The sequence below is a fragment of the Phragmites australis genome, chromosome 12 (assembly GCF_958298935.1).
Source record: "Phragmites australis chromosome 12, lpPhrAust1.1, whole genome shotgun sequence".
NCBI lineage: Eukaryota > Viridiplantae > Streptophyta > Magnoliopsida > Poales > Poaceae > Phragmites > Phragmites australis.
Window position 1 is genome coordinate 30,829,590 of NC_084932.1, and position 10,783 is coordinate 30,840,372.

At 44.3% G+C, this 10,783-nt stretch overlaps 1 pseudogene; it reads left to right on the top strand.

Annotated features, from left to right (window-relative positions):
• Positions 1-1,630: 1,630 nt before the first annotated feature.
• LOC133886524 (IQ domain-containing protein IQM2-like) lies at positions 1,631-5,820 on the top strand (annotated as a pseudogene).
• The last annotated feature ends 4,963 nt before the right edge of the window (positions 5,821-10,783 follow it).

A 10,783-nucleotide genomic window follows, 5' to 3' on the forward strand; every position in this document is an offset into this window, starting at 1 on the left:
CCTTACACTATTAAATTGGCTGAATCTTGTATAATGCATAGTAAATTAAATATGGCTCCAAAAATAGTGAAACCAAATTTGTTAGCTTTGTATGATCATGCTCTACTTGTGAAAAATACTAGGATCCATGAAATATGTACTGAAATTGCTATAGTGAATAAAATGTGTTGAAGCTTTAATAATTCATAATTAATTATTGGTAAGTCCAAAATTGGTGAAACTAATTTTTTTTAATCTTATTATATTATGCCTTATTCATTAAAAATACTCACCCTCATGGTATACATAATTAACTTTCCGTTTAGGCTTAAGCTTTGGTTTAAGTTTAATTAATCCAGGAACAATATTAAAGGATTAACAATAACCCCAAATTAAGAAAATCATTAATGATAGGAATTCATGCATGATGCATTGCATCTCCACTATGGTCATGCATTGTGGAGCATCTTTCATCGCATGTCATCCGTACTCATTGCGATGCATTGTTCTTTTATTTAGCAAACGACGTTTCGGAGAGTCGTGTGCTTGAACCCGAAGGTGAACCAGTGGAGTTTGTTAGTGAAGAACAGGAAGCACCAAGCAAGTATCTATCATATCTCTCCTATATTTTGGTGAATTATTGGTCAATTTGTTAGATATTGCTATGAGTTGTATATGCATGTTTTAGCGAGTCGATGTCGGGAATCAGGTAGAATCCATTTGATGCATGTATCCCTACCTTGATATATTGATCCATCCTTGTAACCTGGGTATAACCATGTTAACATCCAACTTAAAAGAAGTTCAGAATGCTTAGCAATGCATAGGTCACCGGTAGAAGTCGAGTGGTGGAACGTCTATCATTCGTGAGCTATAGGGCTTGCAATTACTATTTCACGAAAATGACAAATTGGGATGATGAGTTGGAAAAATTGAGGTGAGATGTGGGCGGTGTTAGGGGCAGTTAGGGAGAGGAGACCCGGGTGCCATAACCCGTTGCATTAGTGTTAGAGGCAGTTTGGGAGAGGAGACCCATGTGCCGATGAGATTGAGGTGAGATGTGGGCGGTATTAGGGGCAGTTTGGGAGAGGAGACCCGGGTGCCATAGCCTATTGCATCAGGTTTAGAGGCAGTTCGGGAGAGGAGACCCGGGTGCCAGTGAGATTGAGACGAGATGTGGACGGTGTTAGGGGTAGTTCGGGAGAGGAGACCTGGGTACCATAGACCGCTTGCATCGTTTAAGCACCGATCGTTGTTCGTTAGCTTAAGCATTTTTCCGTACTACCACATATCTGAATATGGTAAAGATGAGCTGAATACCTTATATGATGTAACCCTTTGGATTGCTGGTCTATGGTGTTGTGGGCTAGCGGGCTTGTAGAGATATCTTGGCTGCTCTGGGAGTAGACCTAACTAACCTCCGCACCTATAGGTGCATACCCCAAACGGTTGGGGCTTATTTGGGAAAAGTTATCACGGGTACCTCCTTATGTAGCTGGTTGATTGCACAAGCCGAATGGTCTCGTGTTGTGTGGGTATAGAAGTACTCCCCAGCAGACTGTAAGATCAATTTGAATTATCGCGCTCTCGGTCATGAGCACGCTTAATGTCCATCGGACATCAATCGTAGATTTTTGTTCAGTTAGGTGGGATGGGATATACGTGGGCTATTGAGAAGCATCAGTTGATGCTTAATGGAATTGAGCAAGTTTACATTGTTGGAGGTTTTGATTATTGTCGATCAATATTAGTTGCTTCATGTCATTACATCGGTTAAAGTACTTTTCGTTAAATCAACTTAACTTTGTGGATTTTCCTTACTATTCATCCAAATGCATTATCCTTGGAGTCGGGATAGTATATACCCATATTGTGTAAGTCTTACGAGTACCTTCATACTCAGGGTGCTGCCCTTAAGTTGATGCAGGTAACGACGAGCTAGTTTATGGATATTTTTATCCCGCTGATGTCGGTGATGGGCAGGAGTAGAGAAGGTTTGCTTGAACTAATCTCGGTGGAGCCTTTTGGGCAATGGTGCCACTGATCTTTTGTTGTTAATACTTCCACTACGTACACAAACTCTGATATAAGTAGAAACTGGAATTGTGAATAAGGTATGTAATATAAGTTAAGTCTTCATACTCTATTCATATCTTGTGATGAAACCATGTTGTAAACGATATGTACCGTGATCTTAGGCTTTGTTGAGCATATATCGGGATTGCCGAAATTACTCTCGTTTTAATCGAATAGTGGATGCGATGGATGTTTTTAGATGAGTTTTAACATTCGACACGTCAAATGTCGGGTTTGTGCTAGCTCTTATATTTATAGACAGCCGACACTGTTGATTAAACCGAGTGTGATTTGGACAGGTCTGACATGAGGTGACCATGGTCGCAGCCATGGAGGAGGGTGGAGGCTCAAAGTACCAACACGAGTAACCTCGATTAGCGGTAGCGGTAGTGGCTTGGAGGTGTCGGATGAAGGCGCTAACTCGGAGCGACGAAGGTGCTAACGCGGAGCAATAGCTCACATGGTGATGAGGACAAGCAGCATGGCGTGGAGCACTACCTAGAGAGGCGGCGACCTAGCAATGATGGTGTGACCATGAGCATCGACGCTGCAGCTTGGGAGGGTACGCAATGACAACCTCATTCTCAGTGGTGCGAGGCTCATGCTCACGGACGATAGGCCAACGACGATGATCCAACGTGATGACGACGTGTAGACGGGGCGCTCAGAAGGCCGCATATGAGGACCATGTTGATGAGCATGTTGCATCACGCAATGGCATCAACGGAGGAGTGGAGACGCTTGAGAGGTCAAAGTCGAGGTGGTGAAGTCCGTAGCCAAGGAGCATCGACGGGTCGGCAGGGCGACGCAAACCAATCTATGATAAAAAAAAAGAAACCCGATACGAAGATAACCAGAGAAAACTCTAAGTGGTGGCCGATATATGGATCGGCGACACAAACACATATGGATTGCACAGCCCCTAGGAGGGATCATGGAGACAGGATCATCTCCTAGGGGCGGCACGGCGGAATTTCATGAACGACGTCGACTTGATACTATGTAGAAGTATGAATTAATATACTACGAATTGTTGATATATTATATTGAATATACTGCGAATTGTTGATATATTATATTGAGCCTTGTGCTGTTTATATAGAGTATATGATAGCTTGAATTTGAGGCAATATTAGAGATAAGATTGAATTTTATCGGAGAGACTGATAATATTCTACCATAACAGCCTGATCCTTAATTACTCTTATGAATTGAGGTGAGAATTAAGATGTCCGTTCCATATTCAGATGAAACAAATCCAACCATATTAATGGACCAAACTCTGCTGCAAATCGAAAAATAAGCGTGTTTCGCCCGAGATCTTCAGTATCAATTAGGATGTTTGAAAGCCAATGTCCCACTTTACGCCTTTTTCCGCTTGTGTACGTCATACTGGACCGAGCCTCAACGACTTGCGATTACAAGACAAGGGTCCACCTTGTTCAATAGTTTATTTTACATTGTAATTTGTTGGATATGTGTCGAATGATTATACGGAATTAGTTACATATATGACTTAGAATTGTATTAGCGGTATATGATGGAATCATAGTAGGACTCTAGGTGGAATCCTAATAGGATTGTTGTAACCAAAGCTCCTCGTAAATATGAGAGGAGGATCGTTGTTTGTAACCATAACGGTATAACAATAGGTTCGCAGGGGGGCAACGAGTCTGCCGGGAACCTCGAGAAGCAGCCAGTGTTGTTAGTTGGGGATGAGCGCCCGTAGTCATGCTCCGGGGATGTAGTATTTGGTTGAACCTCGTTAATAAATATCGTGTCTCTAATTTTTGAAAGCCAATGTCCCAGTTTACGCCTTTTTCCTCTTGTTTTACATTGCAATTTGTGGTTCGGGGCTCCAAAAAGTCTGGAGATTGTGCTACACACACGGTGACTCTCAAGTCTGATTCCCCAGAGGAAAGCAGTCTAGTTGCACACACGGTGATTGCTGCAGCAGACAGCAGTGCAGGGAAAACTGAAACAACCCAGACAAAGATCGACGCTAAGGACGAGTTGCCATCGCTCAACGCGTGCGCGGGCAGCGGCAAGGTCTCAGGGAGGACACATGGGGAAGCAGGAGACGGCCTGGAGTGCGTCGGCGCTCCGGAGAATTGGTGGTTTCGACTAAAGAATTTGCAATCTTGGACGCATTTCAGGTCGGAAAGGGATTGCTGGAGGATGAGAAGGCTCAGAACCTCGTATTGCAGCATTGGCTCCAAGCGGTGAGTATCGATTGAACATGTGGGGAAATTGAGGTTTTTTATTTTACCGGGCAATGAGCTAATGTTTATACTGAAATTGTTGATGAACAGATTGACCCGCGACACCGGTATGGCCATAACCTTCACTGCTACTACGATTGCTGGCTTCACTGCGAAAGCAAGCTGCCTTTCTTCTACTGGTCAGTACTCAGCTATCAACTCAGATTTTGTTTTTTTAACCAGTGGATGAAATGTGAGCTCATGATCTTGATTTGGTGATGCAGGCTTGATGTCGGAGAAGGCAGAGAGATCAATCTTGAAGGCAAGTGCTCAAGATCAAAACTTTTGAGCCAGTGCATCAAGTACCTTGGTCCAGTAAAGTATTCACAAACATGGATCAAAAGAACAATTAGAGCTACAACATAGTGAATATATACGATGGCTAACATACCATACTTACATTTTGTGCAGAAAGAAAGAGAAGACTATGAAGTCGCGATTGAGGATGGCAAATTCTTGTACAAGAAGAGCCGGCAAATCCTTGACACGTCTTGTGGACCGCGAGATGCAAAGTGGATCTTTGTTCTTAGCACATCAAAGACATTGTATGTTGGCCAGGTAAATATTCACATACCTTCATATTGTAAATGTCCACTCATCTTTACAATTGTCAGTTCATTGTATAACATTGTTCTCTAATCTCACATGCAGAAGAAAAAGGGCACATTTCAACATTCTAGCTTCCTTGCCGGAGGGGCTACTTCTGTTGCAGATCAATTGGTTGTTGAGAATGGAATCCTGAAGGTAAACTATCAATCTACTATCATTCTTTGTACTCAACACAGGTAGCAGTACTTTTTCAACCCCTGAGAAAGGCATAAATATGCTCAGTTTATTAGATGACATGCTGAGGAAATCTGCTATGTTTGTGTGACAGGCTATTTGGCCTCACAGTGGGCACCACCGCCCGACAGAGGAGAACTTTCAGGAGTTCAAGAGCTTCCTCAAGGACAACTTGGTCGATCTAACCGATGCTAAGCTACACACATTATGATCTTTCAGAAAATAAACTAAATATCTCAATATTTATACGGAATTGCAATGTTAAATCTTTTTGTAAACTCTTTGCAGATGAGCTCGGCAGAGGAGGATGAGGAGTTCTGGAGCAGTCTCAGAAGAATCTCTTCAGAGAGCGATAAATCTGCCGGCAAAGCAGCTGCATCTGAAGAAACCGGCCCTTGCCAGGCACCTCAATCTGTTGGAACTGTCTGCACAAGAGTGAAAAATACGAAGAAACAGCAGTGGTAAGGGTAGAGTCATCACTAGATACGTCTGAAGGGGATCAAGAAGGGATCGAACAGGCGTCGGTGCCGCAGGAGAAGATCCTGGAGAGGATCAACTCCAAGAAGGAGATGAAGTCGTACCAGCCGGGCAAGCATCTTTCCTTCAAGTGGACCACAGGAGTGGGCCCCGGATCGGGTGCTTGCGCGACTACCCGTCGGAGCTCCAGCTACAGGCGCTGGAGCAGGTGACTTCAATGACGAGCGCTTGCAGTTGCAGCTGAAAAGTGTTCTTGAACTCTTGAAACTACTTGATGAATGAAGATGCATATAGTAGGGGTTAGGGAAATAAAAGAACATACTGCTTTTGTAGATGTAGGCCAGGTAGTATACTCATATACACTGTTCATCAAACGATGTGATACTGTTAACATGATGACCCCAAAAAGTATATACACATTCTTTCATTCTTTTCATGCTTCAAAAACCAGTACTCAAGCACGAGTATCGCATCCTCCTATGTCATATCTCTATGTTCTGCTCCTATGTTCTTATGTGCAAATTTTCGACTTCTGTTGCAACGCACGAGTATTCAACTAGTCAGTCAAATGACAAGAGGCACTCGTCGTCGCAAGGTTCAGACTTGAGTAAGGCAGACACCGTAGTACTGAATGAACAAGAAGCTTGGCGCAGCGTTGCGTTGGTGCATGCACACTGTCGTCTGGGCGCATGGCGAGATGACACTACTACACAAAAGGGTTTCACTGTCAGCTTCAAAACCACTTTCACTGCCGATTTTGGAGTCGGCAGTGAGTAACGGGCAGTTATAGTCCCGACTATCATTGTCGGCCCAGGGACTGGCAGTGAAGGGGGTTATCCTTCAGCCGGTAGTGATAGTCGGTCCTTGAATCGACATTTTTTGCCTGAATTTTTTTTTTGCCCGACCAGGCACCCCTACGGCCGCACCGTCGCAAGTCACAAGTCACACGATTTTTTGCGTGTGCAGTTCGGGGCACTCGAACTTGGGACCTCTCAGCTTACGCGATACATTCTTACCATCTCACCACAAAAATACTAATGATAACAATAGAATATGTTTTCCTTTTCATCTTCTTTCCTAAAACTTTGTATGATTATTTGGGTATTTAAATGACCTAAAATTAAAAAGTTTTCAACTACAAAGATATAGATCTCGTCGAGGGCTACAATTTTCATACTCCCTCCGGTCATAAATACTTGTCGCTTTAACCAAGATCCAGTCAAAATTTTAAAACTTTGACCGTCAATAACTTTCAGAATATTTAGTTTGGAAACATAAAAATTATATGTGTAGATTTGTCTTAAAAAAATACTTTCATATTATTATATTTTTATTAGATATTATAATTATATTCTAATAAAAAATAATGGTCAAAATTGCACATCGAAGACAATAAAAAATCAAAAGCGATAAGTATTTATGACCAGAGGGAGTATAACGTTTATCCCCATCCGACTTCGTATGAAAAAGTTATGAATTTTTTAAAATAAATTGTCATCATTATCCGAGCAGACAATGGTATGCTTGAGTAGTCGGCTCTCTGGTCAGGTCCTCCACCACGGTGGTCGGGTCATCAACCACAGTGGTTGACTGGTCTGCTCGTGGCAACACTTTTTATAACACTTTGTTATGATTATTTTGGCATTTAAATGATCTTAGATTAAAAAGTTTTCAACTACAATGTTGTAGATCACGTTGAGGGCTACAATTTTCATATAAAGTTTGCCTTCATCCGACTTCATATAAAAAAATTATGAATTTTTTTAAGATAAACTATCATCTATTATTATTGTTGGTTCGTGGCTATAACCGGCAGTGATAGTCAAGTTTAATTGCCGGTTTATAAGAAGAACTATCACTGCCGGTTCGTAGCTAGAATCGGCAGTGATAGTGATAGTATCACTGCCGGTTCGTAGCTAGAATCGGCAATGATAGTTAATTATCACTACCGGTTCTTTTTGAATGGACTGTTAGTGACAGTGCTTGATATGAACCGGCAGTAATTCTTTATTATTACTGGTTCCTAAGGAATTAGTAGTAATTAGTTGATATATAAGGTATATTATGTAGTAGTGTGAGGACGTACGAAGTGCTGCGTGTAAGCACGTAAGTCTGCTATGTTTGTGAGGTTAGCTGGTCACCCTTGCGTACGTAGACTGATGAGCATTGCCGATTGATTTCTCGTTTCATTTGTTTCTGCATCTAGCGTGTGTGTATTTTGATCATCTCCAGGTGTCTTCGCGTTATCAGCGTCATAGGCCGGACAACTCGTGCCTAAGGTCTATTCGTCGCATAATTTGTGCTGAAGGTTGAAGTCTCGATGATCATGAGTAAACAAAACATTCAGGCTTGATTCTTTTGTACTAGTACGTGACACTGCTATTCAGAAGATGCAAATCGTCCAAGTGCTTCAGAAATATCGATGCAAAGGAATAAACTTAACCCAACGTTGTTTCGTTTGGACCCGTCTTGGGCATTAATTTACATGGGCTGGACACCAATGTGCCCAATTAACCCATCTGAGAGGCCCATGCACTTTGTTCTACTCGGGAACGGTGATGGTTACACAGCCGTAGCCGTGGCCAGCACCTCATTTCTTCTCCTCTCCTCGTGGTCGCCGGTGCGGCGGGGGTTTACCCACTCGGACGGGACACTGCAAAGCACCGCCACCGGAAACGGCTTAAATGAGGCGAAACCGGTGAGGTGAAAAGGTTAGTGCTTTGTAACTTCACAAAGTAGTGTTGTTCATCTTGGATCAGCTGTGCATATTTCATGTATATTCTGTACACAGGTGCTCGTGGGGAGGCACGCCTATCAAAAGTTAGCTTTAGCCAGATCAATTTTTAACACGAAATTAGCACTTTGATTCCAACTAAATCTTTAAATGAAAGAATGGGCAACTATTATGAGCTATGATGATGTTCTCAGTTATTCTACGACCCTTGACAAAAGCATTCTGAGAGTTGTTAATACACAAAGGCACATGCTTTTGCATCTTTAGCGCCAAAGATCTAGCAACGATTTTATAAGCAACATTCCAAAGACTAATGGGCCTATAATCAGCTGGAGTCAAGCAGTTAATTTTGTTGGGGATGAGGGCAATGTTAGCTTTGTTAATACCTTGAGGCTTTTTTTTTTTATGTCGAGTAAAGGATTTTACAAAGTTTGTAGATGTCACCACCAATCCAATCCCAAAGTTGCTCGGTACAAAGCAACATCTAACCCGTCAGGCCCTGGAGCTGCATTGTTCTTCACCAACAGAATTTCTTCCATGGTATATGCCTAGAAGATTGTCGTCTAGGATTTCTTCTCCATGTGTGCGAAAATGGCCAGATCCCTGCAACCTTGATGAGAAAAGGTTAGCAAGGTAATTAATGAAGCAATCAACAATGCTTCCATTGGAACTAATTAAGCACGGCATCTTCACTACTACAGAAACATCAATCCACGACCCCTTATCACTGTTGGTTCAATAAAAACCGACAGTGATATATTTATCACTGTCAGTTCTTATAAAAAACCGATAATGATAATATCACTGCCGGTTTTTCTAAAGAATAAAGAGTGAACCGACCCTTATCATTGTCTGTTCTTAAGAAAAACAGAGAGTAATAATATCACTGTTGGTTTTTCTTAAAACCGGTAGTGAACCAACCTTTATCACTGTTGGTTGTTTAGAAAAATCCACAGTGAAAGGGTTATGAGAAATATCAAGTCATATGCTCCCACCTGACCTCTCTTATCCTCTCATTTCTATCTCTCTCTCCCACCTGGCCTCCATCTCTCTCCACTATCTCTCTCTCGCGCCCATGCATGGCGCAAGGTCGGCCTCCTCCCCACGCCCATGGCTCGCTGCTCCGCCCCACCGTGGCTCTCCGCGCCTCCCACGCAGCCCATCGCCGCCGCCCCACTATGGCTCGCCGCCGCCGCCCACCCCGCCATCCGCGTCACCCACCCCGGCCCGCCGCGATAGCCCACTGCACCGCCCACCTCGGCTCCCCGCGCCACCCACCCCGGCCTGCAGCGATGGCCCACCCCTGCCCCTCGCCATGATGGCCCACCGTGGCCCATCGCGCCGTCCACCTTGGCCTCCTGCCGCAGCCCCACCGCAGCCCCATCGCGCGGATCTTGCCAGATCCGCCACGGATCTCGTTGGATCTCACGAGAGATCTTGTGGGAGGACCAACCGCCGTCGCCCGACCTCATCTCCCGACCATCGTCGCCCAACCGCCGCCGCAGATCCACCTCGTCTCCCAACCGTCGCCACAGATCTAGATAGCGGCGATGCGGATCTAGACATCGGCGGTGCAGATCTAGGGCGGAGGCGATGTGGATCTGTGGCGGTGACGGCGGTGCACCTTTTTTTCTTTCTTTTTATGTTCCAGAAAATCTATCACTGCCGGTTGTAAAACCGATAGTGATAGCACTAAAATTATCATTGTCAGATGCCTATTGTCGGTTCCAAAATTGACAGTGATATAGATGTCATTTTAGAACCAACAGTGATGACCCTTTTTATGGTGGTGCTTGAGTGTTTGAATCGATTATATTCTTCCTTCTTCTAAGGGTTTGTTTGTTTTTTATTTTGATTATGGATTCTAGCTTCTAAAATCAGAATCGAAAACAAACAGGCTGATTCTATAATCCAGAATCCACAATCTGGAACTAGATTATACCACAATTTATAATACAGAAAAAAGCTACTTCTGGATTGTGGCACATATTTACCCACCATGCGATTACAAAATAACGTTTCGCTTCTTTTTTCTCCCTTCGCTCTCTCCCTGTTCTCTCTGTGTTGATCCGAGCTCCCACCGGCCGAGTTCCCGCTGCCCCGAGCTCCCGCCGACCCGAGTTGCAGTTGGGCTCACCAAGGTGGGGAGGTGGCGGATCCAACCAGAGTGGGAGGAGTGTCGGCGGCGGGGTGCCGGATTTTGTGGCGGCACCGGTGGGGAGCAGTGGCAGGCGGCGACGGGCTCGGTGGCAGTGGATAGGCTCGCCTCGCAATTGATCCAGTTGAGGCTCTCCTTGCTTGGCCGATTCGTGCAGTGGAATGTTCGGGGAAGACGGTGGGGGCCGAGAGTGAGGGGAAATGGTGACCATCGACGGCGGATCCTAGAGCAATGGAGTCAATCAGTGGTAGCGGCGGTGGTCTTGCCCAGAGAAGATGGCGAGTGGCTTGGGGAGCAATCGGTGACGAAGGAGCA